The following is a 27,551-nucleotide window of genomic DNA, read 5'->3' on the forward strand; positions in this document are numbered from 1 at the left end:
TATATTATTGAGCATCGATATTTTAGGATTTCGATATTTGTGTTGCCGATATTTTGTGTACCTATATTTCTGTAGTTCGAAATTGTGTGTTCGATATTTTTGTAATGTTTTAAATAAGTATATGATGTCGATAATAATGTGATCGATTATTTTGTATCGATATATTTGTAGGTCGATTTTTAGTCTTTCGATATTGTGTCAGTGATTCGAAAAAAATAAGGTTCATCTCTAGCAAGAAAAGTGTGAGGATAAGAAACAGCAGGTCATTCAGAAGAAGATGATTGCCCACCAATTCGAGTTGCTGATGAAAAACGCTAAAGTACACCAGAACAGTCTTGCATTGACACCACAACATTCTTGCATTGTTAGTATAAGGAAATATTATGCCTCAAAATAACTTGTTAACAGAACCCATGAAATATTATTAGAACCCATGAAATATTTACGGATGGACAGGAGAAGCTTCATACCTACCTCACTCCCTTTGAAGCATTTTATTTACCAACTGATGTCTAAGATTTGTTGATGCCATTGCTCCTTATTCTGCCCTCTGATTGAGAAGGCAAATTATAGTCAGCACTTTGATAATTTATGTGCCTGTTTTTTGCTAATATGTGATAGACTTTATGTAGACATGGAAAGTATTTTAATGTATGATTAGCATGCGTTGAAGATGGTTGTGAACTAAAACGAGTGAAAAGGAGACCCTCAAAAATACAAATCTTAGAAATAACATCTATCTTTCACTGGGACATGCAGGAAGCAGTGGTAGGTGGTTAACTTTCAAACTGCATTTGCATCAAGTGAAGCAGGTGAACAATAACCTTGTATGAGTAGTCAAGAAAAGCAAGGCAACCAAATAGTGAATACTATAACACAATTTTCTTTGAAATTGGAAACCACTTTTTTAGGTTTCACAGTTATGAGATATTACATGATACACAACCTCCTAATTGGTTCCACATTTTTTTAAGGGCATTTTGAAGTAGAAAGATTGCTTCCCTGAAGGAAGTGTGCATATGCAGAATTCTATGGCACCCGTTCCCAAAATATGTGGATAAAAATCACCTGGATTTATAGGCAAATTAAAAGTAATACATATACAATTTAACTTGACTGCTTATATTTTGCAAAAGGCAGAAAGCATTTCAATAATTTATATCCTCCTCTTTCTTTCATTTTACCAGGATCCTTCTTGCAAGAAATTGGATTGTAGGTTGATTGGGGGCATGTGGGTACGGGGGAGCACTGGTCAAACAGCGATCACAATCCTTGTCAGGATGAGGCATGCACCAACCCTAAATTAAACAGTGCTCAACTCTCTGGATACTTGGCACAGAGGAGTCACACTTAACTGAGAGACAATGTGTAATGTATTTGGGCAACTCTTCAAACAGTAATGAAGTTAGAAAAATGTAGTTATTTTAATAAAAGAAATAAGACCAAAATGACAAACAGCCAATCAGTTGAACCGGAGATATACAATTTTAAATGTTTTAGTGAAAGTAGCGCCAAAAAGACACAAAGCGCCAATTGTGGCAATCTTGTCACTTCAAACCAGTATAAAATCACAAGTTGAGGCTGGCAATGATGGAGAGCAGGCCGGCTACAGGGACCCAGTTTGGTCTGCTAAACAAAGTACCTTAAATCCTGGTGTGCGATCTATGCAGCGTTGCTTTGCAAAACTTTGCATGGCAGCTCCCAGGCTGTGGAATTCCCTCCCATTGGCTATAAAAACTTCTCCCACCCTCATCATGTTCCGTAAGCTTTTGAAGACTTGGTTATTCAACCAGTGATCCCTTCAGATGCCTTTGTTATTAGGAAGTTCTGCATGCGCCGAGACACACTAGGGTATTCGTGCGCAATAAAAATCTTAAAAACATAAACATAAACATAACCCGGCGTCAGTTCCAAGGAAACTGAGGCTTTTTCGGGCTTGGTGTCACTTTACATTGATTCCAGTGAGCTGTGGGACAAAATTTGGCAGACCTTTGTATTGCTTTACGTTGGTTCCAATGGAGCTGGTAGCTATGCAGCGAGGTTTTGCAGAGCTTTGCATAGCTGCCGATGGGGACCACAGCTGGGCTTGGAAGAGCACCTTCAGGCCTGCTTCCAAGGTTCCAGGACTGGAGTGAAACCACTTGGGAGAGCAGCACTCAGAGATGGCACAGTCTAGGTGCTGGTTTCAAAGTCTGTTGCATGCCTGAAGCTTCTGATCAGGAGGCTAACAAACTAGTCCTCGGGGTCACTCTGGGTCCTGGGTTCAGAGTTGCAGGTCTAATCCTTCTCACCCAAGAAAGGCGGCGGCAGGTCAGCACAGCAGGGCAGCAGTCCTTCAGAACAACAGTCCAGCAGAAGCAGAGTGGCAGTTTCCTTTCAGCAGGACAGCAGTCCTTCTTCCTAGCAGAGTTTCCACAGGTTCGGAAGTGTACTGAAGAGTTGGTGTCTGAGGTCCAGAATGTATACCCAGTTTTGCCTCTGAAATGGGTAGAAGCCTCTAAAAGCATGCCTTTGAAATGCACATGTACCCTTCCTTCCTTGCCGTGGATAGAGACTAGCCCTAAGTGGGTAGGAAGCCCTTTGTGTGGAGGCAGGACACAGCCTATTGAAGTGCAAGTGGGGCTGTGTGGAGTACGTACCCCTAAGGCCATATTATCCACCCCTGTAGAGGTTCCATCAGTGGGGGGTTTCTTAGGACAGACACAGTTCCTCTGCTTGAGTCCTAGCTAAGGATAATCAAAGCAGTGGGATTGGTGGTGGAAGCACTGGGCCAGCGCCAACCAGAACCTCCTCCCTGTTTCTCAGAAGGGACAGGGAACCCTTTCCTCCCACCTTATTCTGGGATCTGTCTGTGTCTTCCTTGACCTCCCCCTTACTCTGCTGGGGGGGGACCTGAACCAGCCTTCTTGGGGTCACTCTTAGGTACCTTCTCATAAACCCTGCAGCTGAGCCAGTGGTCGGTCTCCTTAGCACGTTCCCTGGGGCCAGTGAGCCTACCATCAATCAGGTGTTAGCGCATATTTGAAAAACAAAGACTGAACATGTGCTTTCTTACAATCAAACTGTACAACCACTGAACATCCTTTACTTTACTGCCCTACTCACCCAACCATCCAGTACCTTGCAAAGGTAGTCCACAAAATCCACCCAGGATAGCTGGTCCGGTGTTTGGCTGTCTCTAAACCTCTGCTTGTACATCCCTGGGGCAAGGCCATTCTTCCTTACAAGGGGTTCCTTCATGGGGGATACCACAACCTTTCCCCTTCTCTAGGGCCAGTTGTGACATGGAAAACTAGGGACATGTTTCAAGAGGCTTGCCCCACCCCCCCAAGTCTTCCTAAGGGATTCTATGCATCTGAACATCTGCATCTTTCTGTGTCAATTATGCTTCTAATCAGGAGGTTAACCAAGTAGCTGTTGGAGTCACACTGGGGTCCAGGGTTCAGAGTTGCAGGTCCAGTTCTACCCACCCAAGCAAGAGTGTTTCAGGCAGCAGGTCCGCACAACAGGGTAGCAGTCCTTCAGAGCAACAGTTCAGCAGAGGGGCAGTCCTTTCAGCAGCACGGCAAACTGGCAGGGTACCCACAGGTCCAGATGTGTACTGAAGTGTTTGTGTCTGAGGTCCAGTATTTATACCCAGTTGCACCTCTGAAGTAAGGAGAAGCTTCCTTTTTGTGGAGGCAGGACACAGCCTACTTAAATGTAAGTGGGGCTGTTCCAAGCTCCTCCATTCCATCCTGCGAGTCATGGCCCATCTAGGCACACTTAAACTGCCTATAGTGTGTGGCTATCTAGAAGGAATACACAAAGTCCAACTGTCAACTGCACCCAGTCATGTGGCCCAGGGACAGGCTACAGGCACTAAATTGCTAAGGCAGGAAAATGTCAACTTTCTAAACGTTTTTTTTTACAGAAAACAAGGGAAACCCATAGGTACAACGGGGCCAAGGGTTTATGATATTTTTAAAGGAACAACTGTCTCTACAGGGAAACAATTAGTTGTGAATAACAGAAAATAATTTAGTTATGACAAAATATGTAAATATGTAAAATGAAAAACACAACTTATATTTACAATTATAATAGTAGATAATACCAAAAGAACAGACAAATTAATGTGCTCTGGCAAACAAAAGTGACAAATACAAAAATAACCTATTTGGGTCACAATTCGAATCACCACGGACCAGCCCTATCAGTTTAAGGGGTCTGCGTGGAAAGTCGATAACGTTTTGATCCTTTGCAAGTGTAATGATCATCATCAGGACACTTAAGAATAAATCCCGGTCACACAGCTAAATGCATAAATACATCAATATATTTAAGCCATCCAAAAATAATACCATCGATAAAAGAAAAGAAATGAAGAAAAAGACAAACATGGTCAATTAAAACCATATAAGAACACAATTCAAATATTTGTGAACAATAATATATCGACCAATTCTCACAAGTACACAAATTCATTTATTTTGAAGAAAAAGGAAAGAAGGTTACCTCATTTATTACTGCGATCTTTCAATGTAGCGCAGTATATTGCTCTCTCATTGGAGAGTTCTCTGCGAGCCTTAAGTAACCTTGAATCTGACATTCCCTCTGAACCCTGCCCGCCTAATATGCTAGCTTTAGGGTCATGTGTAATTAACCCTTTGGCAAATAAGGTGCTTAACACATCATTAGAAACAGCTACGGTACCAAGATCTTGGAAACAAGCAATACTTCTGCCCTTGTTGAAGAAACCACCTGCAGACCCAGGGATACAGTCTAATTATTGGCCTATTTCCCTGCTTCCAGCACTATCCAAAATATTAAGGAAGCATGTAAATCAGCAGATCTCTGTATATCTGGTATCCAATAACTTGCTCCATCTCAGCCAATGCAGCTTTACACCCCACTTTAGTACGGACACAGCACTGATGGACGTCTCAGAATAATTTAGTCACATTAGATGCGACGGGTAAGGCTGTGTTGATCATGTTAGATCTATCAGCAGCCTTTGATACGATTCCCCACTCTAGAATCATGGTGTGTCTGCATTCCATTGGTATGGTGGGTCCAGCCTTGTTCTGGCTTGCCAACTTCTTGGAAGGCAGAAGTTAATAGATGTGGATTGCTACCTTCTCCACGGAACCGAGTGAGCTGTCAGTGGGAGTACCCCAGGGCTCTCTCCATTATTTAATTTATATCTCACACCTTTCCCACAGATAGCAGAAGCCCTGGGAGCAAAAGTGATATCCTTTGTTGATGATACTCAGCTGTTGTTCTCATGTGGAAAAGGAGAAGTGTTTCCAGAGTGGCTGATTAAAACCTGCTTGATGGTAGTCTTTCACTGGATGGCCATTCATCAACTGAAGTTCAACACTTAAAGAACTGATATTCTTTTTTATGGCTATGCTTCTCCAGAAACCTGGCAGGCTTTCTGGCCCACAAATGCCTCCCCCCCCCCCAGGCCCACAGGGAGGCATAGTCAAGAACTTAGGGGTCAAATTCTGCAATTACCCATCTTTCGGGCCACAAATTAAGTCTGTGGTGGGCACTTGCTTTGGTGTACTGAGTTCCACAAAAGAGTTCCTTCTCTAGTTGTCCTTCACAGCAAAAAAGACAGGCCTTGATGACCCTGAGGTTGATCTATGGCAATGCCCTCTACCTTGGTCATCCAGAGTATTTTTTGGAGAAGCTTCAGGTGATCCAAAATGCAGCAGCTCACTTTTTTTGGGGATTTGTCAGTTAGAACACACATGTCCTGTCATCTACATGCCCTCTTCACTGGCTCTCTATCAGGAAAAGAATACTATTTAAGGATCCGCTGCTAGTTCACGGAGCCCTGTATCTACCACTGAACTAGGTTACATTTTCATGTTCCAGCAAGAAACCTGAGGTCGGCTAATAAACTTTTAGCAGAGACAACCATATTTCCACGTGCAAAAGCTGGAGGAAGGCCTCTCACCCACGTCAGACCTACAGCTTGGAACAAAGGCCCTCTTGAGCACCGTGCTGTTAGCAACATGACAATGTTTAATAATAGGATGAAAACCTGGCTTTTTGTCCAGGATTGAAACAACCAGATTTACTTTCACCTGTGACCTATGCTTGGCGCCAGGACACACCTTGGAGTAGCTGTGCACCTTACAAGCCTTCATCATCATCATCATCATCATCACCATCATCATCATATCATCATCATCATTCATCATTGTATGCTGATGAATCTTTGAACCATATAATAGCTGTATAGTAAGTTGCAAGAGCATCCTGGTGTATAAAAAGATGTAGTAATCAGGACATTTGGTGGGACGCTTGGTGGCCGGACACACTTGTCCCCTGCCCTGGCCATAGTGCCAAAAATTTGGGCATCATAATTGACAACTCTCTTTCCTTGGGCGATAAATCAATAGGACAGTTACTAACTGCTTTGGGATGATAAGGATTCTTAGAAAGATCTCCCAATTTCTTTCCTTCTCTGCCCTAAAACAGGCCACTGTAGCCCTTGTGTTGTCTAGATTAGACAATTGCAATGCCCTTTATTTGGGCATTAATAAGGGGCTGGTGCATCGGCTTCAGCTAGCGCAGAATGCTGCTGCCAGGCTGGTGATGGGCTTTCCCAAATACCACTCAGTCTCGGCCACTATCAGGAATCTGCACTGGCTTCCGCTTGATCGGAGAATTGTATTCAAAGCCCTCTGCCTGGTTCATAAGTCTTTCTACAATACAGGGTCAGAAGGCAGTAAGAAACTATTTCAGAGATATGTCCCCACCAAGCTACCTAGCAAGAACTTGCAGATAGTCCCTAGTTTTAGGAAAGCTAGGTGGGGAGGCAGAGCCTTCTTTGTTTCTGCGGCTAAACATTGGAACTCCCTCCCTCTCTCAATTTCGGGTCTGGATTCTCACTCTCTCTTTCGTAAAGCCTTGAAGACCTGGCTTTTCTCTCTCTCCACTCTGCAACCTTTTACATAGGTGCACCTCAGTTCTCATGACCTCTTTCCGCAGCGCCTTGATGCCCCTGAGCTATGTTTGTGCTTTATAAAGCTTATATTCATTCATTCATCTGTGAAACTTTTTTATGGACCAATGTTAAGATTCAACACAGAAAGGTCCCTTAAAGATTAATATCTGAAAAGGTAGTAAATATACCTCAATGGACAAAAATGTAACAGCCTCCAATATCTTCTCTGCTAATAGGGAAGGGATAGTAAAAAAACTGCCACTGAAAACAGGAGGAAGCCTGAGAATGGGTCTGCAAGGGATGCTGATACGTGAGCGCAGGTAGCACATGCCTTATGTTAAAACAAGTCAGTATATTGGCGTGGCTACAAGGATGTAGTAGTTTGTGAAAAAATGTGTATGCACATGTCTAGGAACAACCCAGTGTGGTCCCTTAAAAATACACAACTTGAAAAGTAGTCACCCACCGTAATAGGAACAAGTACAGTCTCCCATATCATATCCGCTAAAACGAAGGGATAACCAAAAGGTTCCACCTTGGGGAGCAGGACAGCATCAAGATCCATCTAGAGAGGATCGCGTCTGCTGATGTCAGTGCGTGGGTGTATCCCACATGCCATAACAATCAAAATCATGTAGGCATGGCTATGGAGCTGCATAAGTCAATAAAAACAAAAAACTAAACGAAGGTCTAAAGGACAGGGAACCAAGGCTCTGGTGCTCATAAGGATGTGTGAAAATGAAATATGGACCCAAAAAGGAGGTTGTCCAACCCAAATGTACGCTAAGAAAAATTATTTATTATTAAAAGGTAGTAATCAAATAGTAACTAATATGGACTAAATTAAGGGTCAAACATTACAAAATTACTGGGAGAGAAAAGAAAAGGACCACTTAACAATTGTACAAAATGGAAAGGAAGAAAAAGCTCTGTGTGGGGACCCAAAAAGAAAAATGAAAAATGTCATTCAGTGGAAAATATTAAATGTCAGCATATTACCTTAAACTCCAAAATGTATATTAATTATACACAAATACTCAATCCTACAAGTGTCAGCCAGCAGGGAGTCTTGACGTACAGCATAAAATTTTAGGATTTGGAGAAATATACACATTAAATCCAACATTTCTGAACAGTACAAAGTCCATTCATTCTCTTTAGGAAAGTTTCCATCACAAGCAAAGAGGTCAAGTCTTCCAGTTTGATAAGTCCTGTGTTCAGGCGTCTGTGCGTAGAATCCATTTCAGTTCTGCTTTATTTAGAAGAGAAGAAATACTTTTGCCTCTGCTTACTGGGTTTGCAACAGCGATTACTTGCCAACTTAGTTCATTCTCATTGTGGTTCTGCTCTATGAAATGTTCTACTAGTGGAGCAGTCATGACCATACACCTAAGGCGATCCTTATGGTGGCATATTTTTTGTGTAGTCTACATGGGCACATTAATACATCGACCATGTTAGTCGTATTACAAATAGAAAATAGTTTCAAGGTGATCTTAACTTTCTTATAGGTAGATTCGTTTGCTTCAATGCACTGGCCACATTTAAAGTGGCCTATCAAAGGTGGTAGTCTAAAGTGTGCGAGTAGTATTTTGATATGGTAGGGCTGCTCTCACTAAATGATCCTTAATACTTTTATTCTTACAAAATGCATAAATAGGTCTCTCAAGCGCAATGTCCCCTGCATTTGAAATGCTCCAGTGTCTCAAAATAAATTTCTTAACTCTATCTGAGATGGGTGAAAATGTTGTAACACATCCCAGGCTATCAGAATCCTTTTTCTCATTTGGGGAAAGCAACGTCTCTCTAGGGCAATACCAAGCACTTTTCATAGATCTTCTCACTAATCACCTGGGGTACCCGCTAACCAGATGTTTCTGCAATTATTTTTCTGCTTCAGCAAAAGTCATATTATACATACACTTCCTTGTAATTCTCAAAAATTGGGAATAAAGAAAGGGAATCCCGTAATGCCCTGGGATGGTGACTAGAATAAAATAAAAGAGTGTTTCTCTCTGTGGGTCTATGAAATAAAGCAGTATTTTATTCACATTCTCAGTTTTGATCAGCAAATCCAGGATTGCTACTTCAGATTTGTTATATTGGGGGGTACATTTGATACCTGGTTTCAATGTTTAACCAGTGAAGGAATTCAACACGTCTTCCTTCTTCTCTCTGCTATATAAAGAAGATATCATCGATATATCGCTTCCACATTACAATGTGGTTGTTAAAAGGCTTATGATGAGATAGAATGACCTCAGATTCCAAATCATCCATGAACAAAATGGCAAAATTGGGAGCAAAAACTGATCCCATTGAATTTCCTTGAATTTGCTGACTGAAATCATTGAGAGCATTTTACATATTACAATTCCAACTACACCAAACATGAACTTGTGAACTGCTCCAATTTGGAAATGACAGCTCCTTAAATGTAATAAGGTAACTCTAATATTAGCCTATGGGAGAGGTAGGTCTTGCACTAGTGAAAAATGAATGTAAGAGTTTTTCACTACCTGTACATGTAAAACTTAAATGTTCATGTCCATTGTTTTAAATGCACTGCAACCTGCCCTCTGGGCTGTCCAGGGTCTACCCTAGGGATGACTGGCATGTATTAAAAAGGATGGTTTGGGCCTGGCAAAAGGTTTATTTTGCCAGGTCGACATGGCAGTTTAAAACTGCACACACAGGCTGCAATGGCAGACCTGAGGCATGCTTAAAGTGCTACTTAGGTGGGTGGTGCAATCAGTGCTACAAGCCTACTGGTGAATTTAATTTACATGTCCTGGTTATAGGTAGTGCCATTTTATTAGGGAATCACAAATAAATTGAATATGCCAATTGGTATTAGCCAATTCTATCATGTTTTAAGGAGAGAGCACAAGCACTTTAGCACTGATTAGCAGTGGTAAAGAGTACATAATCTTTAAAGCTACAAAAGCATGTTCAGGGCACAGGAGAGTGAAGGCAAAACCTTTTTGGATGACTGTGCAGAAAGGGCAAGTCCAATACTCCCTAATATCAATACTATACTATGACAATGAGTCTATTTGGAACAGTCGGGTCAGGATGTGACAAGGAAACATTACACATATTTCAAAGATCACCCTGCAGTTAAAGGCTTCTCCTTCATGGACCCTGCCCATCCTGGGGGAGGAGGCTTGGCACCTCTTGCCAGGATGTGCAGAAACATGCCTGGTGGTGGCAGCTGAAAGCAAACTTCTCAGTTTTTAGTGCAGCCTTTATAGTGATGTGGAGTTCATAATGACTTACTCTTAAAGGCAGCACTACACTACAAATGTCTAAGAATGGACTTAGACACTGTAGAGGTACAGGGCTCATGCACTTGTACCATCACCACTGGTATAGGGCACCCAGCTAGAGGGGTGACTGATCTATGCCAGGGTAGTGGGTTGTAGGCATGGCACACAGGGATGTGTGCCATGTTGACTCTTCATTTTGTTCTGCACCAAGACACGCAGCCTGCAAAGGCAGTGTATGGGTGTAATGGTACAGGGTCTCTATGGGTGGCACAATAAGTGCTTCAGCCCTTAGAGGTTATCCCTGGTTACAGTGCCCTGGGTACCTGTGGTACCATTTATCAGGGGTAGACCTGTGGCCAGAGATGCCAATTGGGTTTTCTTTTCTATGCAGGTTTAGGGAAAGAACATAGGCCCTGGCTACCTGACTGGCAGGAGCCCAGGGCACACTCAGTCAAAGCACATCAGCAGTTCAGCAAAAAGTGGGGGTAACCATACAGAAAGAGGGCACTTTCTCACAGTAAGTTATGTGATGTTACAATTTTTTTGGTTCCCTTTGTGGTGATCCAGGTTGCTCGGTGTGTTTCCCAACTGTGAAGGTGTGTGCTAAAATGCAAGTAATGAATAAATAAAATAGACCGGGAATACTTATCACATATACACAGTGTCCCTAATTCCTTATGTGAATTAAGAAGGTGATAGTATCATAAGCTCTTTGTTTAGGCATTGCAAGTTGTTTTATTTAAGCCTTAATATTTCCAAACAACAGATGTCAGAAGGCACTGGCAAACATTGATTGGATAACCTTCAATGGTTGTCATGAGCACGTGTGTGCTATAGTGGAGGTAGCATTTCAGCACAGCGGAGAGCACAGCAACATGATATCGGCAAAGGTCTCATGTGTCCACTGAGGAGATGGCTAGCTCACCCTGGGGTACTTTTACAAGAATTGCTGCAAACTAGCTTTAGCGTTAGTTAGCGACAATTTTCTTACCGCCGCGTACCGCCGAAAACATGGTACCGATGTATTTACAATACAACGCTACATGGCAATAGGATCTTCTCGCGGCGGCAGTGTTGTCATTAACACAAACGTCACGGCGATAAAATTCTTGCCACTAACGTGAAAAATGTGACGGCCAGTCAGCTGCCAGAAAACTCAGGTTGGTCAGCTTCACGTCACTTTCTTCATGCTTCGCAGGAAAAATAAAAGACAAAAAGTCCGCGAAGCATGTAAACAAAAACAAAAAAACGTACCTGGAAGCAAAATGGAGCAGGCTGAACATAGTTCAGCAGGAGACAGCAACCCCCCTGACTCCCCCAACAGCCACGAGGACCAGCCAGAGTACCAGCAGAAGAGGAAGAGGAAAACTAGATTTATTCAGCAGGAAAATGAGATCCTGATTGTGGAGGTGACAGAGAAACAACACCAGCTCTTTGTCAGCTCCAGGATGTCATTGGGGACCAAAAATGCCATTTGGCAGTCCATTGTGACCAAGGTGAATGTAGTAGCATAGGCCAAGAGGACAGTGGCTGACTGCAAGAAGTGCTGGCATGATTCAAAGAGCAAGACCAAGCGGAAACTGTCCAACAATTGCAGGCTGCACTGTAGACTGGAGCTGGGTGTCCAGCGCCACAGTAGGAACTTGATGACTTGGAAGAACAGGTGTCCGCGTTCATTTGTGAGGAGTAGGTGGTTGGAGTCAAGGGACAGGATAGTGCTGAATATGACCAGCTACATCAGCAGCAGGATAAGTAACAACCAGGAACGGGGGGTGAGGGTTGGGGAGTAATGTTGCTTTCGTCTATCTAAATATGACTCAGTGCCCACCCACACTGTGTGCAGATCAAATTCCAGATACATAGGCACTTGGGAGTATATCCAGATGTCACTTTAGCTGTTGAATTCAAATAAATACACATAGTAGTGGTGTAAGTGACTTGTAATTCAGCACACATGCACATATAAATATGTAAATATATAGAAATTTGAACATTCATGTATCTACTAACTCTGGGCTACATTAACAAGCAAAGGGGCATAGTGACTAGAGAAGTGGTGCAGCGTTCCATTAGCCTCCTTGGCTCAACACCACGCTCTGCTAATTCGGTAACACAGGTCTGCACCTCATTGGCAACAATATGATACAGTCCTGTGTTCCACCCTGCACCACCAATGCAGGCACCCTTGCACATAGTGCAATTGTGTCTGCATTGAGGGGAAGATTGTTAATGTGCAGGAAGGAGGGCCTTCCTGCACATACACAATCTTCCCCATAACACAGGCTCCCCTGCACAATGATGCAAAGGTGCCTGCATTCGCACTAGGCTGCTAAATTTTGCGCAACCGCAGGAGGGAACACAGGGCTGCACCATATTGTTGTCAATATAGTGCAGGCATGCATTCCTAAAGTGACAAAGCGTGTTGTTAGCCATCTTGGCTTAACAACACACATCGCCACTCAATTGTAAATATGCCCCATTAAGTTTATAATGTGCACATTCCATATTGACAAAAATGAACATACTGGAGGGCAAATGTGCTGTTCAACCTTGAGCTGCCCTTGTGGAAGTGGTCATGCATAATAATGAATGCGCTTAGCGGTGTAGCAAGGCCTATCCCTTTCACCCTAAATGTAGTGTGAGAGTGTGTCTAACGCATGAGTTGCCAGTGAGAAACATTGAGTTGATTAACACTTGCTTGTGACTAAGGTTAAGACAGTCTTGCCGAAACAATGTTGTGCAAGCAAACGTTGAGTTGGCGACAGGGGCCTTGTAAATTGCACTAACATGGAATTGATTCACAAGTTCAGAATTAAGATGCTAAGTCAGCTCTGGTACATATTTTGGTGACCTGAATCTGTTTTACATTTGTCTAGATTTATTCACACAAGTTGTTACTGGGGCTCATGGGTATGAGACTTGCTCTTTGGAGTACAACTGTCAGTGACAACTGTTACTCAAAATAACTGACAATTAGTGACAGTCACCTCAGTGCTGGGTGTTAATAGATTCCATGTCTGGTCATACCCATGAACAACACCACTTAAATGTTTCCTCTTCAGTATTTACTTTGTAAACCCACCTGCATTGGCTGGAGTGACATACACATTTAGCATTAATGGGGTCACAGTGTTACCGTAACTCCAAATGATTCACAGGCCAAAATATTCAAACTTGATGTCACTTTGCCCTTTGCAACATGACCCGAAGCTGACATATACACATTATACTATGACAAGAAGCCATAATCACTTTGTGAATTGGATGAAAATACACACAATACTTCACAAAGTGTTGGGCCATTGTGGGACAGTTCTATTCTGCATTCATCTTAGCATAAGAACCCACAGCCACAGCTTACCAAAAAAGTAAAGTTGTGGTGACACAGTGCATACCATGGGTGCAAACATCATATGAGAATGGTTGTACATGGGCACCCTTTGAAAGAATGCTGTGTGTTCATGTTTGTCTTAAGTTGTTTCCAATATGCTACAACATGTTGCAAATGCTATTCAATAATGGATATGCCATCATCAGGGGCAGACACTTATCATCATTTACAACAGTGTACACTTGCAATGGTTAGCACTAAAGCTGGCCCCTTGCACAATTCTGGCAGTGTGCATAAGTGTTTGGGATGCTGCCTAATAGGCTTGATGACAGGCTAAAGTTATGAAATGACTGGTATAGTTGCCGGTACAGTGCAGGGATGTAGTGAATTATCTGAGGAGTTGCAACATCAACTCAAGAAGGCCAATGCTGTTCCCCATCAGTAACCGATGATTAAGTGCATAACTCTGTACTTGATGCCACCTTATCACACTAGAGGTGAGGTCCATGTGATGCACAGCCAGACTGTGTTCACCAACACACAGGACCATTGGCATTATATATTTCTGTCATCACATACAATCAAAATGTATCAGCAAGGCACTCACCAATGGTGTGTGGGTCCATGAAGGCATTCACTTCTCCCTGTGTGATCAATGGTCTTCCATCTGTGACAAAAGGATAAAAACAAAGATATATGTATTACACATCACATTTCACACATCTCTCGTACATCATTGAAATCATCTTAATTTGATTTCATTCACTGTAACAGTTATGTGTGTGTCCACGTTGCATACATGTAGGGATGTGCTTTGCCTGTCTGACTCACAACACATGACAATTGCAGCCTTGTGGCCTACAGGACAATCCTGCCAGTATCCATGGGCTAAATGTGACTACAACTTAATGTACAGATTCATAAGTCACTTTTTACCTCATCAATGTTAATATACTTGACGTTGTGTAGTCAAATGGGCTCATAAATCTTAGCACAGGTGTGTCAGGTCACTTGACATGTTAATATCCCGCAATGTTTAGCACACAGCTTTTAAGCCAGGAATTTATGTGAAGTGTTCCAATGGGAATGTGCATTGCGATGGACAGTACACCATGACGCCCATTTCATTTTGCAATGGAGCACATCTAGAAGGGGGGCATAGACGTGGTCCTGAACTTAAATTAGGCACAGTCAAATCATAATCTGATCTCAAACAACCTTTGTCATGCACTAACCATCTTGCCTGCCAACTATCAATCAATCAATCAATCAATCAATCAATCAATCAAGAACATTTGTAAAGTGCACTACTCACCCATAAGGGTCTCAAGGCGCTGGGGGGGCAGGTCACTGCTACTGCTCGAATAGCCAAGTCTTGAGTAGCCTCCTGAAGGTTCGTAGGTCCTGGGTCTGCCATAGGAGGTTGGGGAGGGAGTTCCAGGACTTGGCGGCGAGGTGAGAGAACGATCTGCCGCCGGTGGTTGCTCTATGGATGCGGGGGACGGTGGCGAGGGCAAGGTTGGCGGAGCGGAGATGGCGGTCGGGGTGTTGAAGGTGAGTCATCTGTTGAGGTATGCTGGTCTGGTGTTGTGGAGTGCCTTGTGTGCGTGGGTGAGGAGCTTGAAGGTGATCCTCTTGTTGACGGGAAGACAGTGCAGGTCTCTCAGGTGGGGTGTGATGTGGCTGTGGTGAGGGATGTTGAGGATCAGGTGTGCAGAGGCATTCTGTATGCGTTGTAGTCGTTTAAGGAGTTTGGTCGAGGTTCCTGCGTAGAGGGCGTTTCCGTAGTCCAGCCTGCTGCTGACAAGGGCCTGAGTGACCGTTTTTTCTTGTTTTGGTTGGGATCCACCTGTAGATCTTGCGGAGCATACGGAGGGTGTTGAAGCAGGAGGATGAGGACCTACGTCTTGTCTGAGTTCAGCTTCAGGCGGCTGTTCTTCATCCACTCGGCCACGGCTTTCATTCCTTCGTGAAGGTTGGTTTTGGTGGTGAGGGGTCCTTGGTAAGGGAGAGGATCATCTGGGTGTCATCGGCATACAAGATGATGTTGAGGTCATGCAGTCGGGCGACGTGGGCGAGCGGAGCCATGTAGACGTTGAACAATGTCGGGCTGAGGGATGATCCTTGGGGTATGCCGCAGATGATCTTGGAGGCTTCGGAATGGAAAGGGGGGAGGCGGACGCTCTGGGTTCTGCCAGAGAGGAAGGAGGTGGTCCATTCCAGAGCCTTGTCTCGGATCCCTGCATTGTGGAGGCATGTGCGTAGGGTGCGGTTGCCGACATTGTCGAAGGCGGCTTATAGGTCCAGGAGGATGAGGGCCGCGGTTTCGTCGTTGTCCAGCAGGGCCCTGATGTCATCGGCGGCGGCGGTGGCTATGAGGTCAGTTTCGGTACTGTAGTTCCTGCGTAACCCGGACTCGGACGGGTCCAAGATGTTGTTCTCCTCGAGGTAGTGGGTCAGCTGTCTGTTGACGGCCTTCTCGATGACCTTCGCCGGGAACAGGAGCAGGGAGATGGGCCGGAAGTTCTTGATGTCCCTCGGATCCACCTTGGGTTTCTTGAGTAAGGCAATGATCTTGGCGTGCTTCCAGCTCTCCGGGAAGGTCGCGGTCTTGAAGGAGATGTTGATGGCCTTGCGGAGATTGGGTGCGATGGAGGTGCTAGCTTTGTTGAAGATGTGGTGTGGGCATGGGTCTGACGAAGAGCCGGAGTGTATGGTGTTCATGATTTTGACGGTGTCGTCATCGTTTATGTTGGTCCAGGTGAGCCGGGGATTGATGTGGGTGGTGGCCGTGGGGTCTGAGGTGTCGGTGGCTGTCGAGGCGGTCAGGTTTTTGAAGCTGTTGTGGATGTCTGCCATCTTGCGATGGAAGAAGGTGGCAAGGGAGTCGCACCGGTCTTGCGATGGTGGAATGTTGTTAGTGTTGGAGCTGGGGTTGGAGAGTTCCTTCACGATGTTGAAGAGCTCTTTGCTGTTGTGTACGTTGTTGTCGAGGCGGTCCTTGAAGGAGGCCCTTTTGGCGGATCTGATGAGGGGATGGTGTCTGCGGATGGTGTTTTTGTGGTCTGTGTAGCTCTCCGGTGTCTGTTCGTGGTGCCATTTCTTCTCCAGTTTTCGGCATGTTTGCTTGGAGGCCTGGAGGTCCGCAGTGAACCAACTGGCATTCTTGTTAGTGCGTCTGTTGGAGGGTTTCTTGATCGGGCGAGGGTGTTGGCGCAGTCGTCGATCTAACGCCTGAGGTTGCTGGCGGCGGTGTCGGGGGTCGGTGGGGTCAGCAGGTGGGCTTCGGGCGAGGGTGGTGTTTAGCTGGTCTTTGGTGATTTTGCTCCAGCTGCGGCGGGGGATCTGTTGGGTGCCATGGTGCATGGTGGGTTTCTGGAAGGTGAAGTGGATGCGGCGATGGACAGTCCAGTGGAGTTCAGTGGTGTGGCTGAAGGTGACGTGGGAGCTTGCGGAGAAGATGGGGTCAAGCGTGTGGCCGGCGGTGTGGGTGGGCGTTGTGATGAGCTGTCTGAGTCTGATGTTGGCGAGGTTGTCGATCAGGGTGGTGGAGTTGGTGTTGTTGCTGTTCTCGAGGTGGAAGTTCAGGTCCCCAAGGAGGATGTAGTCTGTGGAGGTGAGGACGTGCATGCTGACGAAGTCGGCGATGGAGTCGCTGAACTGAGGCCAGGGTCCAGGGGTCTGTAGACAAGAGTTCTTCTGAGGTTGGTGTTGGGATCAGTGTGGATCTGGAAGTGCAGGTGTTCGGCGGTGCTGAGGGTGTCTTCGGAGCTAGTCAAGACCCTGAGGGTGTTCTTGTGGGTGATGGCGATTCCACCTCCTACTCCGTTGGTGCTGTCTCTGCGGGTGATCTTATAGCCGTCTGGGATGGCTATGGTGATGTCGGCTGCCAAGGAGGCGTTCATCCAGGTCTCTGTCGGGAAGGCGGCATCCAGGGAGGATGTGTCGAGCAGGTCCCAGAGTTCGACAGCGTGTTTGCGTGCGGAGCGGGTGATCAGTAGTATGCATCTGAGGTGGTTGTGTTCTGTCGCAGTGGGCGGTTTGGCGGCACGGAGGCTGGTGAAGCTGCAGCTCCGGCAGGAGAAGGGTCCTTTGGTTTGCTTTGGGGCGGCCAGGAAGCAGGCGTGCGGTCGCCCGGTTTGAGTGCGTGGAGGGTGCTGGCGGTCAGTGTGGCATCCAAGGGGGCCAGACGGGCTTGCATTAGGGGCGCCTTTGGCGGGCCAGTGGTGCGCCACTGGCGTGCCCGCTGCGTGCGGCCGCCATATAAGGGGAGGTGGGAGGGAGGAGCAGCTGGGAGGCGGGAGCGGGGCAGCGAATGGGCGAGCAGGGGGGCGGGGCCTCAGGGGATGCAGCGGCTGGAAAACAAGAGGGTAGAGCGGGCAGAGGATACGGACGTCAAAAAAGGGCACAACAACAGTACAATAGTACAAAAACAGGAATAAAGGGGAAATACAGCTGAATACAATACAAGGGCACAATTACAGTAAGGAAGACAGGAAAAAAAGGGACAGAGCGAGCAAAAGGAGCTTACGGCCTACCACTGGCCACCAGGGTTGAGGCGCAGGTGGTAGCCTGCGGGTGGAGGAGGGCCTCAAACTTCCAGCAAGCAGCAGCAGCGCGCTCACAGGGACATGGACACACAGGTGGTTCTGTGCAGCGTGGGGAGCGACCTGCCTGAAAAACAGGGTCGAGGGTCGCTCTCCTCACCATGCAACGGCCGCCATATAAGGGGAGGTAGGAGGGAGGAGCAGATGGGAGGCGGGAGCGGGCGGCGAATGGGCGAGCAGGGGGGCGGGCCGATGGGACGCAGCGGTGGGAAAACGAGAGGGTAGAGTGGGCGGAGGATACAGAAGTCAAAAAAGGGCACAACAACTGTACAATATTACAAAAAAATGAATAAAGGGAAATACAGCTGAATACAATACAAGGGCAGAGTGCACAATTACAGTAAGGCATACAGGGAAAAAAGGGACAGAGCGAGCAAAACGAGCTTACGGCCTACCACTGGCCACCAGGGATGAGGCGCAGGTGGTAGCCTGCGGGTGGAGGCGGACCTCGAACTTCCAGCAAGCAGCAGCATCAGGCTCACAGGGACACAGACATACAGGTGGTGCTGTGCAGCGTGGGGAGCGACCTGCCTGAAAAACAGGGTCAAGGGTCGCTCTCCTCACTGCGCAGCGGCTGCCACATAAGGGGAGGTGGGAGGGAGGAGCAGCTGGGAGGCGAGAGCAGGGCGGCGCATGGGCGAGCAGGGGGGCGGGGACGCAGCAGCAGAAAAACGAGAGGGTAGTGCGGGCAGAGGATACAGAAGTCAAAAAAGGGCACAACAACAGTACAATAGTACAAAAAAAGGAATAAAGGGGAAATACAGCCGAATACAATACAAGGGCAGAGTGCACAATTACAGTAAGGCAGACAGGGAAAAAAGGAACAGAGCGAACAAAAAGAGCTTACGGCCTACCACTGGACACCAGGGATGAGGCGCAGGTGGTAGCCTACGGGTGGAGGAGGGCCTCGAACTTCCAGCAAGCAGCAGCAGCGGGCTCACAGGGACATGGACACACACGTGGTACTGTGGGGCATGGGAAGCGACCTGCCTGAAAAACAGATGACACCCAGGTGAACCAGTAGGTCTCCCGCAAGCCCAACTATCCTGCCAGCAGTGCTTACACTGGTGGACAGTCAAGCCCACACCTAAGATTCGCATCATGTGATTGCGGATGTGCTCCCACCTGACCTTCCTGATCTTGACATCATATCCCTGGAGGACACGTAACCCAGCCTCCACCATCCGTGTAAAAAACAAATTGACACGCCAGACGAAGACCCCCAATGCCCCCCTGGACATCCTGCCCTCCCTACCCTGACCCAACATGTCAAATTATACAAGTAAACAAAATATATGAAAATAAACACCCAGAAATACCCCAAATAACTGTGAAAAATACAAATATACCCCTAAGACAAACACCTGACAAGACAATCATGAAGACGCAAAAAACACGTACGGGCAAAGACACGGGAGAGTTGGGACAGTAGACTAGGAACAGAACCACTCTCCAACACACTAACACCAGCAAACACCTCTTAACACCTTCAGAACTCTCAACAGACACTAACAGTTTGGTTAAAAGAGAAAGTGAAAGTGTACAATACTCCTCCAAGGAACAGGATGCAGACTGACATCACTTCCTGGGCGTTTGTGGCCCGTTTTAGGACTTTGCGATGAAATTTTAGCCGCTAAGGAGTACCCGTGAATATTTCCTGGTATATACATGTATTTAGCGAGTATTTTCCCTGGCAGTTATGAAAAATATTATTGCTTACATGGAACAGTGGTAAATATTTTGCCACAAGTTGCTAGTTGATCAGCAAATGTACCATGTTGCAGGATTTAGCATACCTAATAAACACCATATCTATGGCTATGGGATGTGATCTGTGTTGTGTAGCTGACTCCAGGCAATCTGTATTTACTTGATATCAGTGATCCAGAGCTGTCAAAAGGCACTTGTTCCTCACATTCATGCCCATCTATGACTAGTCATGTGTGTAAGAAAATGCATGCATCAGAGGTAGTCATTATGGTTAGCATTGGTGGTATGTGACACTACATGTGAGACTGTTACATCACACATTGCTGGGATGTCTGTGCCAGTTTAATGGGCTTACAACACACATGTACTTGAACAACAGGCAGTCACTACTTGTATATGAGATTTGTGATGCAGCATACAATGCGAAGCTATGACTACAGATTCACGATTGAGTATTTGATTAGCTGGAGGCATAGATGTGCACCTTTCTGACAGGTTGTGCAAAGGCACTCAAGGTCATTATTTCAAGAGATTGTGCTACTCATTTTAGAATCTGCAATGCATGACATGATTTTGACCGGTGTCTATCGACCTGATCCACTGTCACCTTTTCAACAAATACACAATTGGACGATACATCGCGTAAGGATCTTCTTGTGACAACCACATTAACACATCAGTCTAGTGTGACAGCGATACGCATCTTGGAACTAGCAGAGACAATAATATGATGGCTGGGCAGATAGCAGACAAATGTATTGATGTTAGTGAGCCTTCCCTGAATTTTCAGCCTCTATGGGCTACAAGAGCTTACAGGGACACCGATGATAATGCATAGATAAATGTGCGTAACAGATTGCAGAATGGAGCAGCCATGTCCCAATTATGCATGGGTCAACAAGCCCCATTAAGCCATGTACAAACATGTGGTAGACCCAGATTCACCGGTGAACATGACATTGTTGGCTTGGAACAGCAATGCAGCACTTTGCACAGTGCAATCCTTGCAACAGCAAAGCATCTGATGCATTTAAGCGAAAACAGTCCCCATGGACTAGAGACCACTCTTTGCTTTTGTATGAAACCCAGAGGGGTGGACACAGATACTGCAGAGTTACTGCGGACTGATGTTGACATCGGTGCCTGCATCGTACACGAGGCGGTGGACCCTCGCTGTTGACATTGACTTGTCAGCAATGACCATTATGTTAAATGTTTACACATTGCTGACATGAGAAGTCCGAATGGTGCAACTAGGTGTGGTGATCATTCGAGGTGCTCCTGATCATGAACAAAGGGTGGTCTGCATTGCATGACATGCACCAAGAGGACACTGGGGTGACATCCTATTTTAGGCTGTGCCTCTCAACGTTGTTATGCCAAAGTAGGTTTTGCTGTCAGTCGATGCGGAGGCCCCTAAGCAGGACAAAACTTGTGATGCAGGTGACCAGTGACTAGGCAACTAAGATGGTCCACTTACATCTGTAGGATCCCCTCATACTCAGAGTACACTGCTGTACCCAGGCTTGTGAAATCCGGACTGATAGAGGATTAAGCTGGAGTCAGTTATTCGGAGAGGATGGTGTGGTTTGAGGCCTGGTGTTATTTTCCAGTTTGAGAGATGGTTGGGTGTGAATCAGAGGGGGCCCAGGGGTGGAATCTGCTCATTAGCCGTGAGCACACTGCTTGCACCACCCTGATTTCCATGGCCAATGTGGAACATGTGATCTGCTTGTCATAGTTTTTATTCATGAGGCAACCGGGTGGTGCAGCTTATCCTAGCCCCATGTTATTTAGCTCCTGGGTGTACAGTGGATTTCCCTTGGTGCTATCGGGACAGAGATTGCTGTCTAGCATACACCAGAGTTGAGGGGCTGGTTGGCCACACTGGACTGCAACACATGCCATACATGGTGGCTGGCCATCTTGCACAACAATGTTTTAAGAAGAGTATGTTGCACATTGCTTGAGAGATACAGCAATGTGTGGCATTGACAATTATTTGTAGATGCATGTTTGTCTATGTGTTCAACAGTGCCTGCAGATGTGTGGATATTTTGATTGGTGTAGTCGTGGTGAAGAGCAAAATTACACACATCATGCAATTGACATGAGTAAACTTGTAGGGATCATTCGGTGATAGGTGATGTAACTTCATGGTGCTACAATTTTTTTTCATGTTCGTCTGACTCAATAGAATGTCCATTCCTGATGTAAAAGGTTGTGTGTTGCTTGCATGTTTTGGCTGTACATATTGGTTTCTTTGCTGCACTTTACTCATGTATTTCTGTTCTCTGTCTGGTGGTGTCAACACAGAGTAAGAGTTCTTTGATGAGGATGAAGCCCATTCTCCACCTTCATTGCATGACACACTCATGTTGTTGTGCATGTGACATCAACACTGCTTGCCATTGCATTGCCAGGTCCATAGTCCTACATACAAGTTATTGATTGCTGATGCCTTGCCAGTTGTCTCATGACTGACCTATGTGTCATTGTTTGTGCTTATGGAACTATAGTATTGTTAGATGGATGATTCATGCACAGTGTTGGTGATGCAAGACATGTGCTTATTGGTCATTCCACTGACACGTGTCATCTGGGAAGGTAGTGTCACTTGATAATGTTGAATGAATGGGTATGCTTGGTGTTTGAATCATTCCCTGCACTGTATTGAGTGGACGCCTCACAGGGAAAGCCAGGATGGGTTCCACAGCGGTATTCGTACAAGCGCCTTGAGACCCATGCGGGTGAGTAGTGCGCTATACAAGTATCAAATTTACGTTTACATTTATTGATTAATCTGTTATCCTAGCTATACTATCCTCTGTATCTTCACCCTCTACACCCACAAGTGGATCCAGTCCACATTTGTCATGTATATTTGTGACTGTTGTCAGTTACCTTCTTTCCTGTGGCACGGAATCAACAGATATGTTGTGTTTCAACATTTATGATGGTTTAGAGCTATGTGGCCCCAACTACAATGATGCATCATACACACAGTGCATGTTGTACTATGCTCTTGTGTGAAAACAGACCTGATGGTGCTCCTGTGAAGACACAACACACAGTTATTGATTCTCGCTGAGGGGCCATACACAGTAATAAGTTCAGATGCCCAATACATTGTTCCATTCCCACTCTTGCTTTAATTGGTATCATATCCCCTGCTAGGTGAGAGATATGTGTGGCACTGTTGTTTTGTTACCATGACTTTACATGGTTGATCACCTTCTGAAGTCACAAACCAAGCATACAAGACATTGTTGTAGTGATATTTTTGTTTCACTTTGGTTTTAAAAAAGGTTTGTGAAGGGATATTTGTTGATGTTGATTGGGTAAATAAATTACGGCTGATGGCATCCCTCCTTGCTGTTCCAGCAGCAGGAGCTGCGGTGTGTCTTTCATCAGCTTCTTCGTCCTGGCCATCCTCCGGATTGTCCTGCTCCTCCTGGTCTTCTGGCAATGGTGTATTTGTCCGAACACAGATATTGTGCAAAATGCAACAAGCCAGTATGATTTTACAGACCAGTTCAGGCCTGTACAGGAGTTCCCCCCCCCCTGAAATATCAAGGTACCTGAACGTTGATTCAAAAACTCCAAAGGTCCATTCCACAATAGCCCTTGTAGGTCCCAGTGCAACATTGTAGTCTCTCTGGGCCTGTGTGTGGGTCACTGTGATGGGGGTCATCAGCCATTGTGACAGTGCATATCCTTGATCAACTGAAACAGGAAATGGAGAGAAGTGTCAATTAGTATTTGTGCTTGCTGTGTTTGCAGAGTATTTTTTCAATTTTTTTGTCCATTGTGCGTCTTTGTACTTTCTGCTTCGTCACGTTGTGGAATGTATAATTGACTTGCATCACTGAAATTGAATTGCCTGTACTTTACAGCCTACACATCACCATGCAGCCATTGGCCAGGTCATGTATATTACCTCCGTGTTGTAACTGTCAGGATATCTGGGTCGCTCGAAACACCTTCAGGGTTATTTACAAGCCCATTGTGCCACCAGTATGTCACTTATGCACAGATTGTAAAAGAGGCACCGGTGGCGCATGGGACTTGTGAAGCCGCCCCCTTGAGTTTTGGCACATTACTGTGCTCAGGGTAGCTGCCATAGAAGCCTTGCTTGTTGTCAAGTTGTTCTTGCGAAGTGTTGGGGAATGATGCCTTTGAGACTCCACACACTTTGGCAGTGGTTGTTTGGAAGATACCAGAGGCCAACATGTGCAGCACTGCAAGTATCTTTATCTGTGGAGGGATGTTCGTGCAGTGCTGGTATGGTGCCTGCTATTTTCTGGTCTTAAAAACTAAGCCTGGGCAAAGCACTACGCTACGCTCGCGTAGTTTGCGAAGTTCACGCTACTTCGCACTACGCGAATTACACGTAGCACAGTGCGAACACGCGTAGCGTAGTGTTGCGTAGTGCTGCGGTCATTTTTTGCTTGCTCGCGGTCCTCAACATCAAGTTGGCGACCGCGAGCAAGCAAAATGACATCCCGGCGAGACTTTTTCCTTGTTCGCGATCAGCAACATCAAGTTGGCGATCGCGAGCATGGAAAATAACCTCCCGGCGAGATTCCCAACGCGAGGAGGTCAGGTTTCTCATTGCGAGTGGTCGCGTATGCTCGCGACCGCTCGCAATGAGAAACTACCAGTTCGCGTTGAGAAAGCTGCCGCTCGAGTAAAAATCTACTCGAGCAGCAGAAAACTACAGCTCGCACTGTGCAAGATGCCATTTTTAATGATTGCACAGTGCCGGTTGCTTGTCCGCACTGTGCAATCATTGAAAACGACATGTGGCACAGTGCGAACAAGGTACTACGCAGTTCGCGAAGTGCTACGCGTAGCTCGCGTAGTGCGAACTGCACTTTGCGTAGCTTCGCGAAGTGCTACTTCGCGAACTACGCCCAGGTTTATTAAAAACCTGCCGCTAACTGGACTTACTGGCAGTTTTGGGAGATTATCGCAGTACAGGAATTTCATTGCTATTATCGCGAATTGTGGTCAGCGACAGATTTTTGATGGCAACGCCCACCTTGCATCTCATTTCTATAAGTCCCGCTAACAGAAGTGGCGATCTTGAAAATTGATAATTACGGTGGAAAAGTGCCGCTAACTGCAGTTAGCAGCAACTTGTAAATAAGGAGATAAAAAAATTGCCGCTGCTGCGGCGTTAAATTCTTGTAAATATGCCCTCATGTCCTGTAATTTTTTGTATTCTGCGACTTGTTCTTTTATTTGAACATTAGTACCACAGAGGTACAAGTAAGATGATACAAAGAAAGAATGCAAATAGGTGCTTTGGTTTCACCCAACATGAAAGTTTTACAAAGGTTGTTTGCAAACAATGTTTCTTTCACATGTGTTTGTGTGTCTAAAAGGTTGGCGGAAATGTAAAAGCTATTTTAACTCGATCCCCATTTTTTAATTTTTAAATGAAAAACAGTAGGTTGCATTTTCTTTTGTGTCACAGGATGCTGGTACATTTTGACTAGCTAATTGAGAGATATCAAGATTTTGGCTTTAAAATGAAGTTTGCTCAGACCCCCCCCAGTGTTAGTGGAAACATACGAGGCCACTCTTGCGTTCTGCTGCCTACCCCTGCATTCACACCAATCTTTACTGCACTACTCCAAACAAAGAGAGACACGAAGGCATTAAAAAACTGTGTCAGGTACCCAACCAGCGGATGCCCAAGACCTCAAGCAGTGACAGCCTGGACGTTTGTAGACTGAGGTAAGTGACAGTGGTGTAGTAAAAGCAATGGGACGAGGTTGGTAGGAGGGTGGTGTAGCAGGCCAGCTGTAAATTCAATGAGAAAATTAAGCAGTTACTTGACACTTGTTAGACTCCTGTGACTGCATCTCTGGTTGCCCCTCTATGTCTCTGCACTCCTAAGCACTGCTCACCTCACCCCTGCCTAAGGCTGGATCTGCCTGCTTGTCCTGAATTGCAGCCACTCGATTGGATTGCTGCTGTCAAAAGTATGTTGTCTTACTATACTACGGGCAGTACAGTCTTTGTGGTAAATATTTATAGGCTTTTAAAGTAGATTCAAACATCATTAAAATAATTAGCTGAGTTATGACTGGTCAGGCAAACAATTGTTAATACACTTTTATTCAATAAGTGTTTTTCTTTTCATTTGACAATGTCTATTATATTCGTTTAGCGGCTCGGAATGAATTCATTATATTTTGTAAGTACTTTTTTTCAAGTGAGACATTTTTTATTATGTTAACCAGACAATCTATCACATGTCATGCTCTGTTAACAAGTATATATATATCCCCTTGCACGGTATGCGCGTATGAATTCATGCGCAGAATAAAACAACAACTTACAACGTACATGGTGATTGGTTGCATTATAGGCTCTGAATTGTTAATCACTCCATAAGTATTACATTGGATCTTAAATAGGAGAGGAAGGGGGCAGAGGACTGATATTCTTTCAGAAGACATCCACAATAGGGCACATTGTAGGCTGAGTATACAAATAAAATGTTGTGCTGCACTGTGTGCATGCATGGTGGGAGAATATACCTTTGTGAATGTGTGTGTGTGTCTCTCTGTATGTGGGTGATAATTTTATTTGCTCTTCAGTTTTCAAATACTGGCTTCAGTGGAACAATTCTGACCAACCTTTGTAAAGGGATGGCACTTCTGAACATAAATTGATATCTATGACTGCCTTTAATGTAAATATGCATCTGGAATAATGGTGGAAATTACTTGTTTGAGAAAGCAAGATGACGGCAGTGTAACTCTCAGCCATCACCACCACCCCCACCACAGGCAGGCACTGTGCTCGACTATGCTGCCCGACGCGGACTTGCCGGATTTCAGTCCTTTGAACCTGCAGATGAGGAGCCGCTCAATACATTGTATCCAGAAACTCGGCTTCCCGCGAAGGAGCCGCTTGACACACTGCAATCAAAGGCCCAGTCCCAATACTGATTCTCCGCAGCTCGGCATCACTGCTGAACTGGCTCTCAGTTTGGTGTTGGCAGTTAAACCTCCGAATCTTCTGCGTGGAGACCGCTGGGTGTTTCACAACCGGAGGGTGGAAGCTTTAGTTGAAACTCTGCAGTCGGCCACAACCTCGGAGCAGATCCAGGTGCTTTCCCTGCTGGGAGCGGCGGCAATCGTTGTTTGTTTGCGACCCATTGCTGTGGTCACCCGAGCCTCGAGGGGAATCTCCCGGACAACGGCGAACCGCGGAGGGCAAAGTTTGAAGGCAAATGCAATTAACAACTGCACTACTTCCCAAAATACAGGGGGGCTGACACCTGATCAGGATACTGCACTAAAGGCGCCAAAAGGTAAAAAAGACAATATAAATGCTAAAAGGGTAACAGTTAAAGCAAAGCAGGGGGGCATCCTAAAGGAGAGTGGAGGGTCTCAAATGCCAAATTATTCTCTGCTGCAAGTTTTGTGGCCCCAACTGCCTCGACTGGGGAAGAACCTGCTACGTTTCAGGAAAGTGGGGGCTTTGACAGTGACTCTGTGCAGAAAGGATTAGAACCAATTGATCCCCAAACATCGTGGCAGACTATAAATCTAGAGTCAGCATGTCTTGGCATTATGTCGACAGGAAGCTCGTTCGATGATACAAAGGGCACTTCTGAGCAACCAGATCGTGACGCCCTTTCCCCGCAGTCCAGCTCGAAACATCCCAGG

Source organism: Triturus cristatus, chromosome 4_1 (genome assembly GCF_964204655.1).
Source record: "Triturus cristatus chromosome 4_1, aTriCri1.1, whole genome shotgun sequence".
NCBI lineage: Eukaryota > Metazoa > Chordata > Amphibia > Caudata > Salamandridae > Triturus > Triturus cristatus.